Source organism: Acomys minous, assembly GCF_964271855.1.
Source record: "Acomys minous genome assembly, chromosome: 11".
Taxonomy (NCBI): Eukaryota; Metazoa; Chordata; class Mammalia; order Rodentia; family Muridae; genus Acomys; species Acomys minous.
Window position 1 is genome coordinate 6,975,347 of NC_140492.1, and position 9,432 is coordinate 6,984,778.

General features: G+C 45.6%; 1 pseudogene across 1 annotated transcript; it reads left to right on the top strand.

The window, feature by feature from the left end:
* The first annotated feature begins 353 nt into the window (after window positions 1-353).
* Window positions 354-1,300, top strand: LOC311608417 (cell division control protein 42 homolog; annotated as a pseudogene). Its single transcript has 2 exons — window positions 354-678; window positions 892-1,300. The product of its transcript is annotated as a cell division control protein 42 homolog (transcript).
* Window positions 1,301-9,432: the final 8,132 nt, after the last annotated feature.

A 9,432-nucleotide genomic window follows, 5' to 3' on the forward strand; every position in this document is an offset into this window, starting at 1 on the left:
GACTATTGCACTAGTGGCCAGATTTTGCAAGGTAGGTTGTTATTGTTGCTTGCAGGGTTCAGAGCTGGGGAAGACTGATGATTTTTCTCCTTCTATAGTATGAATTGTTGCTTCCAGAACTATGAAAGCCAGATAATAGGTGTCATGGCTGTTTTTGTGTCAACTTAACACAAGCTAGAGTCATCAGAGAGGAAGGAGCCTCGGTTGAGGAAATGCCTCCATGAGATCCAGCCATAAGGCATTTTCTCAACTAGTGATCAATCGGGGAGGACCCAGCCTATTGTGGGTGGTGCCATCCCTGTGCTGGTGGTCCTGGGTATGTTCTGTAAGAGAGCAGGCTGGATCTGGCAGCTGAGGAGGCTCCACGCAGTGCTGCCAATGTCCCAGAGGAGAAGCTGAGGTCAACATCTAATTTAAAATATTAAAGGTGGATACAAAACTATTTCTGCAATGCAGACAATTAAGTGTGTTGTTGGTGGTGATGGTGCTGTTGGTAAAACATGTCTCCCAATATCCTACACAATGAACAACTTTCCTTCGGAATATGTACCAACTATTTTCGACAACTCTTCAGTCACTGTTATGATTGGTGGAGAGCCATGTACTCTTGGGCTTTTTGATACTGCAGGGAAAAAGGATTATGACAGACTATGACTGCTGAGCTACCCACAAACAGATGTTTCTCTCTCTCTCTCTCTCTCTCTCTCTCTCTCTCTCTCTCTCTCTCTCTCTTCTGTTTTTTGTTTTCTGAGACAGGGTTTCTCTGTGTAGCCTTGGGTGTCCTGGACTCGCTTTGTAGACCAGGCTGGCCTCGAACTCACAGCGATCCACTTGCCTCTGCCTCCCAAGTGCTGGGATTAAAGGTGTGTGCTGCCACGCCCAGCCAAACATGTTTTTCTTGTGTGTTTTTCAGTGGTCTCTCCATCCTCGTTTGAAAATGTGAAAGAAAAGTGGGTGCCTGGGATAACTCTCCACTGTCCAAAGACTCCTTTCTTGTTTGTTGGGACCCTGACTGATCTCAGAGATGACCCCTCTACTATTGAGAAGCTTACCAAGAACAAACAGAAGCCTGTCACTCCAAAGACTGCTGAAAAGCTGGCACGGGATCTGAAGGCAGGCAAGTATGTGGAGTGTTCCAAAAGCCCTAAAGAATGTGTTTGATGAGGCAATATTGGCTGCCCTGGAGCCTCCAGAACCCAAGAAGAGCCACAGGTGTGTGCTGCTATGAACGCCTCCCCAGAGCCCTTTCTGCATAGCTGGTGTTGTCATCATACTAAAAGCAATGTTCAAATCAAATTAAAGATTAAAAACTAATTTTTTTTCTGAAGGAGGGAAGGAGGGAAGGAAGGAAGGAAGGAAGAAAGGAAGGAAGAAATCAGGCTGAGCAAGCCATGTGGAGTAAGCCAGTAGGTAGCACCCCTACCTGGCCTCTGCATCAGCTCCTGCCTCCAGGTTCCTGCCTTGCTTGAGTTCCTGCCTCCAGGTTCCTGCCCTGTTTGAGTTCCTGTCCTGACTTCCTTTGGTGATGAATAGTGATGTGGAAATGGAAGCTGAATAACCTTTTCCTCCCAGACTTGCTTTTTGGTCCTGGTATTTCATCGCAGCAGAGGAAAGCATGACTAACACTGTAGGTTTGAGGAGTTCAGGCCGCACAGCTGGATTTCTTCATGCTCTACAAGGCAAGCATGTGGCGTTCAGCAACAGTGTCTTCCTTTCAAGTTCTGGAGAGTATCCAGTACCATTGACAATGTTCTATAGTATTTGGATGTCTATGGGACCTCACTGGCCAACAACTCCAAAAGGTAACCTATTCCTGGCATAGGGCTTTTCATTTGTTAGCCTGTGGTGTCTATAGAATTGCTGTTCTGTTATAGGACAACTCTATTTGAACTCTTTTTATATATGTGTATGTGTATATTTTATGAAGCACCTATGGTAGTGGGTTTTCATATGACTTTTTCTAAGGGGTGTGTGTGCGTGTGTGTGTGTGTGTGTGTGTGTGTGTGTGTGTGTGTGTGTTTGTAAGAGGCCAAAAGAAGTCATCAGATTCGCTGGAGCTGGAGTTATAGGAAGTTTTGAGCTGCCTGATGTTGCTGCTGGGAATCAAATTTAGGTTCTCTGTAAAAGCACTAAGAGTTTTCAACTGCTGAGCCATCTCTCCAGCTCCCATGAAAAAAAATATTTTTTAAAAGATTTATTTATTATGTATACAGTGTTCTGTCTGCATATATGCCTGCATGCCAGAAGAGGGCACCAGATCTCATTATAGATGGTTGTGAGCCACCATGTGGTTGCTGGGAATTGAATTTAGGACCTCTGGAAGAACAGGCTCTTAACCTCTGGGCCATCTCTCCAGACCCTGAAAATATTTTTAAAAGATTTATTTATTTATTTAGTGTATATGAGTGCTTCATCTGCAGAAGAGCGCAACAGATCACATCATAGGTGGTTGCGAGCCACCATGTGGTTGCTGGGAATTGAACTCAGGACCTCTGGAAGAGCAGGTGGCGCTCTTATCCACTGAGTCATCTCACCAGCCCTGAAAATATTTTTAAATCATTGCATTTTTCTCTTTTAATGACAATAGCTTAAATGAAACCATTTGAAGCACTTTAGTGAGCCCATTAACTGTTCATCTTTTGTTAAACACCGAGGAGGCTGAGGACACCCAGATACTAGATTAAATGCTGTTCTAGACATTTCTATGCCAGGGTTTTTACGGCAAGTCCCACTTTTCTAGGTGGTTGGTGGCTTGGATCAGTGTAATGGCCATGGATGTGGTGACGGTGGTTAGATCTGAGACATTTCTGAGATGGCCCTGGCAGGATTTCCTGACAGAATGCAGGGCAGGAAAGGGGACGTCACGGCGTGTACACACTTTTAAGCAGAAGAAAGGAACTAACTAACCTGTTCTTCTGGGAAACGATTGAGCAATGAGACAGTTTGACCTGGAGCTAGCATCCCCATCCTCATTTGTTTATTTCAGACAGGCCCTAAGCATGACGTCATCCTGCCTTGGAGCCAGGGTGCTGAGGCTATGGCATCTGTGTGCCATGGTGGCTGGCTAGTGTGCTTTATGTTGTAATGAAAGACTTTTTTTTTTGGAAGTTTTCTGTTTTGTGTTTAGGAAAGAAGTATGTCTGAAGGCTGTGCATGCAGAATCTTGAAAATACTGTAACTTTGAACTGCGTATTTTATGACCGCCAATCTTCTTGCCGTATGAGAATATCTTTTTCACATCCATCACTATGGCACCATTTTTGTCCTCTAGTTTCTGAGCACTTGGGCGTTTGGCCAAGCTTACCCAAGCCACGGGAGTCAGGGCTTGAACTTGCGCTCAGGACCTTTATTCTTTCAAGACACCTGGATCCGAGTGCAGAACTATATATCCTGTCTGCCACCTCACAAAGAATTGCAATAACTCTGAGATACCTATTTATACACTCCAGGTGGCTAAAGGCAGTATATGTATTCTTTGGGTCATTTCTAATGTTTGTTCTTTAAATTCTATACATGGAAAAAAAAAACAAAGACTTCCCTGCATTGATGAGGAAGTGTAACTAGACACTGCATGCTTAGTCAAGAGGGAAATTTTCAACATAAAAAAACTCCATGCATTTGAGGAAGTGGGTCCACAAAGGAAGCAGACCAACAAAGAATCAGTCATCTGTACATACGTTCATAACAAAATTACTTTAGAGAAAAGGAATGACACTAGCAACGTACCAGTATTGTAATTGGTCCAGGCCCATTTTCCTCAACTGGGTTAGTGAAAAGATGTGTGAGGGTATTGGGCATAGGGTATACAGTGTGAGATGGATGCAGGCTTAGACGCCTGGCTTTTTTTTTTTTTGTCTTGTGTTCCTCAGATGGCGAGTGATTTTGTTGGTTTATTTACTCCTGGTGAATGGCCAGGCTGCAGCTCGGTGGTAGAGAGATTGCCTAGCATGCATGGCCCTCTGGGCTCAGAACTCAGCACTGAAAAACAAAACAAACAAAAAAGGAGTACAGGATGCAGGAAGCAGGCACCACCCACGGCCTGCAACAGACAGATGCAGGGGAAGATGTGGGGTACAACACAGTTGGGTTCTAGAGAAAAGCAACTGTACAAGACAAAGGTTTCATTTTTATCACTTCTGGTTTTAGAAAAAACAAAACCAAAAACAGCCCCACTATTTTTTTTTGTTTGTTTATCCTATTGTGATTGTAACAAAAACAAACCCGCTCTTTTTGACTGGGGTAAATATATACCGAATTCATTATGATGAGTTCTCCCAATTTCTAAGCCATAGTGTTTGCTCCCAGACCTAATGCACTCCTCACCTGACCTTGGCACCACCCTCCCACCAACCTGCTGTAGGCTCTGTTCACCACCTTGGCCTACTGGGTCATTTCGTGTGGACATGGAGCCCCCCCAAGGTTTCCCAAAGGCACACTAAAGATGGGGTTGCAGATGTAATGACTGTCCTGCAGGGTCCAGGACAAAGGCCACTCCAGATCATGAGCTCATTTTCCTCTCTCCCTTCCTCACTCTTTCCCTCTGTCTCTCTGTCTCTGTATCTCTCTATTTCTCTCTGTCTCTGTCTGTCTGTCTGTCTGTCTGTCTGTCTGTCTGTCTGTCTGTCTGTCTCTCTCTCTCTCTCTCTCTCTCTCTCTCTCTCTCTCTCTCTCTCTCTCTCTCTCTCTCTCGCTAATGGGACCACTCTCAGACCCTGCAGGACAGAAGGGGGTATTGCAGTTCTGTCTGCTCCTTGCTCCCAGGGGCCCCCTGGCATTACAGTCTTAGTCACAGCCTCACTTTGATGGCAGATGGCAGATGCCGACATAACCCGAGATCAGGAGGAAGGAGGTGAACCTTCTAGAATACACACTCTGGATCCCAGGCAAGCCTTTCTTCCTGGCTTCCCTGGAGGACTCAACTTTGTTCTTCTTCATCTTGGGTGAAGTCATTCTTCCTCTGGGTGGGCCTTACCCCATACACCTGCTTGATGCAGGTCTTGTGTGGCCCAGGCCAAACTCAGATTCATGTTGTTGGTATATAAGTGGCTGCCTCTAGGTTGCTTAGCAGAAGGTGGTGGTCGTCACCTGCCGCCACCAGGTGTGCCAGACAACAAAGCGGCAGGCCTACCATCTTGTCTCTCTGTCTCTCTTACTCTTGAACTCTCTCCAAGGCTGCCCCCCCCCCCGCCCCCATCTCCTTTCTCGCTGTTTCTTTGTCTCTCCCTACCCTCCTAGCCCACTCAGGCCCTAAGTCTTCTCCCCTTCTCTCCCCCACGCTTCTAGAAATCTCTCCATATTATATCTGTTGTGTACCATCTCATTTTTAATGCTAACACATGTAGCCAGGATGACCTTGACCTGCTCCCCCGGCCTCTGCCTCCTGAGTTCTGGAATCACAGGCATACACCCTCCCGCCTGCTTTCCATGGTGCTGCCGGTAGAACCCAGGGCTTCAGGCATGCTAGGCAAGCTCTCTATTAACTGAGCTCTATCTATCTTCTTCTTAAAAAATCACTTAATCAAGTAATTATTATCATTTTGCTTTGTTTTTTTTTTTCCTCTGAGAAAGGGTTTCTCTGTGTAGCCTTGGCTGTCCTGGACTTGCTTTGTAGACCAGGCTGGCCTCAAACTCACAGAGATTCACCTGCCTCTGCCTCCTGAGTGCTAGGATTAAAGGCGTGCACCACCGCTGCCCCCACCCATCTTGATTTGGTTTTTGAGACAGGCTACTGATATAGCTGACATGAATTCCTGATCCTCCCACCTCTGCCTCCCAAGTGCTGGGATTAGAAGCTTTTGCCACCATTGGCAACATCAACACATAAAATGTTTAAAGTCATCCTATACCCGATCTCCCCATCCTGCTCCTCAGTGCAAGCACTGCAGTCCTCTCCTTCACAGACTAAGTACAACAGGGAAGTATTTGCTTCATGTTAACACTGACGAAGGTCTAAGGGACTACTGTATGCTCACTCTCAAAAAAGGATGCATGACTCATAACAAAAAAATGTCTTACATGTACTCTCGGCAGATAAAAGAATAGGTGGTGTAGAGACAAGAAAAAAAAAATAACGTATGAGAACCAAAGACAAAGTGACTAATGGAAGGCTGCTCTAAGTATTCTTCTGTTAAAAATACGACATTTCAGGGTCTGGAGATGGCTTGGTGGGTAAAGTGCTGTCATATATGTTATACACAAGGGTCTGAGTTCAATTCGCTCAACTACATAAAAAAGTACTATGTGATGCATGCTTGTAATCTCAGTGCTGGGAACATGGAGACAGGTGGGCCTCTTGATCTTACTGGTCAACCAGCCTGGCCTGCTTGGTGAGTTTCAGGCTGATGAGTAATCCTATCTCAAGAACAATCAGAGGGACTGGGAAAACGGCTCAGTGGTTAACAATGCTTCTTCTTCTTTTTTCTTTTTTTGTGTCTTGTTTTTTGTTTTTCGAGACAAGGTTTTTCTGTGTAGCCTTGGCTGTCCTGGGCTCACTTTGTAGACCAGGCTGGCCTCGAACTCACAGAGATCCACCTGCCTCTGCCTCCCGAGTGCTGGTTTTAAAGGGGTGTGCCACCATGCCTGCTAATAATGCTTCTTGCTTTCATAGAGGATCTGGGTTTTATTCCTAGCACCCACCTGGTCTGATCCCCTCTTCCTGAGGTACCAGGTAGGCATATGGTACACATACATGTGCAGGCGAAATGTTCAACTACGTAAGAAAAAGCCAACTGGAAGTTAGGTGGTCCGAAGGAATGACACACCTGAGGTGTTCTTTGACTTCCACATGCACACACTTCACATGTACACACACACACACACACACACCACACACACACACTGTCTGTCTCTCTCTTTCTCTTTTTATTTACTAGGCTTTAAACCTTGGTGTACTTAGGTTTTTCTCCTGTGATTTTTTTTTTGGGGGGGGGACACTCATTTTGTGTATGATTCAGATGACCTGCTAACATTTAACTTTAACAAAAATAAGAGAAACAATGACAATTCATGATAGAACCTGGGGAGAAGAGTTCAGGAGTCAGGTTAGCTGTCCGCACAACTTGGGTCGACAGCCTGCTAGCCTGGCAAGCAGGAAGCCCTGGGTTTGGCCTTCCAGCTCTGTGTATATACACACCTGGCCATACAGCTCAGCGCGAGAGGGCAGGCGGCATGTCTGCGGCTCTGGGCTCAACCTCCAGTACCATAAAAAGGAAAAAAATGACACGATAATAACAAACAATATTTATGGTCATAATGTGACGCTTCAATACATGTACACAAAGCCTAAGGATCCAAGCAGGACGAGTGGCCCAGCCCTGGCTAGAAACGTTTAGTATCGACTTGTGCTGGGGACATTCTAAATGCTATCTGCCTGCTATTTTGAAGTCATCACTGATAATTCTCCAACCACAGTTACTAGGCTGCTATCCAAGAACTTGCTCCCTGAGGCCTCTCCTGCCCTCCTGCATTGTCCCGGCTCTTCTCAGAGTGGCTGTTACCCTCCCACTGCACACAGACCTGAGGGCGTCCCTTCTCAGGCTGCACAGAGTCCCTTGTAAGGGACCAAAGCGCACATCAAGTAGCAGTTGAGAGCCAGTGGGCCTCAGCTTTACTTTATTTGCGGAAGGGGCAGTAACTAATACTCTTCTGGAGACTATAATCTTGTTCTCACTTCGACAGCCTTGTTTAAAGATGGTAACCTGGCGTGCTATTCTGGGTGTCCTTGGGGCCAAGCAGCACTGTTTTGGACTCTTGCCAGTTAATGGGACACAGAGATGGGTTTAACGGACTTGTCTCTAGTTCTGTGCAGCTGAATCACGTTGACTACTGTATGGTCAGAGATTTGTCATGGTTTGATTTTATTTTTTGTGGGGGTGCTTTGAGACCAGGCTGGCCTTAAACTCCCAGAGATCCACCTGCCTCTGCTCCTAAGTGCTGGGATTAAGGGTGTGTGTGCCACTACCAGCCCAGCTTGTTTGATTTTTTTTTTTTAACCATTAAAAACTTTAAGACAGGTGTGTTACTGTATGCCTTTAATCCAAGCACTCAGGAGGCAGAGGCAGGACGATCTCTGTGAGTTCGAGGCCAGCCTGGTCTACAAAGGGAGTTCTAGGACAGCCGAGGCTACACAGAGAAAACCCAGCTCTGAAAACCAAACCAAACAAACAGAACTTTATGTGCACGAGTGTTTTGGGTGTAAGTATGTCTGTACGTCATGTGTATGTCTGGTGTATTCAAAGGCCATAAGAGGGTGTTGGACCCTTTGGAAGGGCAGTTACAGATCATTGTTAACTACTTTTGGGTGCTGGGAATTGAACCTGGGACCTCTGCAAGAGTAGCCAGTGTTCTTAACCTCTGAGCTGTTTCTCCAGCTGTGTGTGTGTGTGTGTGTGTGTGTGTGTGTGTGTGTGTGTGTGTGTGTGTATGTGTGCGGTGAGCCTCGGTTTGGCTCCCAGCAGCTGCACCACAGCTCCTAACCTTTGTGACTCAAATACCTGCAGCTCCAAGGCCCTCTCCGGAGTACCAGGCATGTACACCGTACTGTCACACATGCAGGCAATCAGTCATCCACACAAAACAAACAAACAAACAAACCGACTTAACCAGTTCATTGTAGGACACATGAGGCAAACACGCTGAGCTCAAGAACGCTCACTCCCAGCAGATTCATTTGGTCCTGTAGCCATTTAATTTCTACAAAACGTATTATAAACATTACAACAGCATTGTTTGATTTGATTAGAAATTAAGTTTGGCTTTATAGTTGTGTAAGGGTTGAAAACTGAAGATTTTCTTTTTAGGGACACACATTCTGGGCTGGAGAGTTCAATTTCCAGCACCCAAATGGTAGCTCACAACTGTCTGTAACTCCAGTTCCAGTGCATTGGACATCCTCACGTTGGCATACATGCAGGCAAACCACCACTGCACATAAAAGTAGGTATTTCAAGGGTACCCAAACGTTTTTCAAATCTAAGGAACACTGTATTAAACGCTTGTGATGACAGGGATGGCCTTTTTTGTTCCCTAGCTTGAGTGCTTGCTCTGTGTTTCTTAACCCTGACTTCACTTCAGAATCAGCTGAGAAGCTTTGTAAAAACACCCACCCTAGCTGAAAAGATGGCTCAGAGGTTAAGAGTATTGCTGCTTTTCCAGAGGGCTGGGGTTCGATTCCCAGCACCCACATGCTGCCTTGCAACTAGTCGAGTTTCTAGTTTAAGGTGCCTAATGTCCCCAAAGGTTCCTGTTTGTATGTGGTACACCTAAACCCATGCAGGCATATTCAGATACACATAAAAATAGTAAAAATTTAAAAAGTACCCACCCTAAGTATTATAAATATATGTTAAATTCATGTATGAAAATACCACAGGGGCCTGAGGATGCAGCTTGGCTAGTAGAGTGCTTGCCTACCATGTACCAAATGCTGGAATT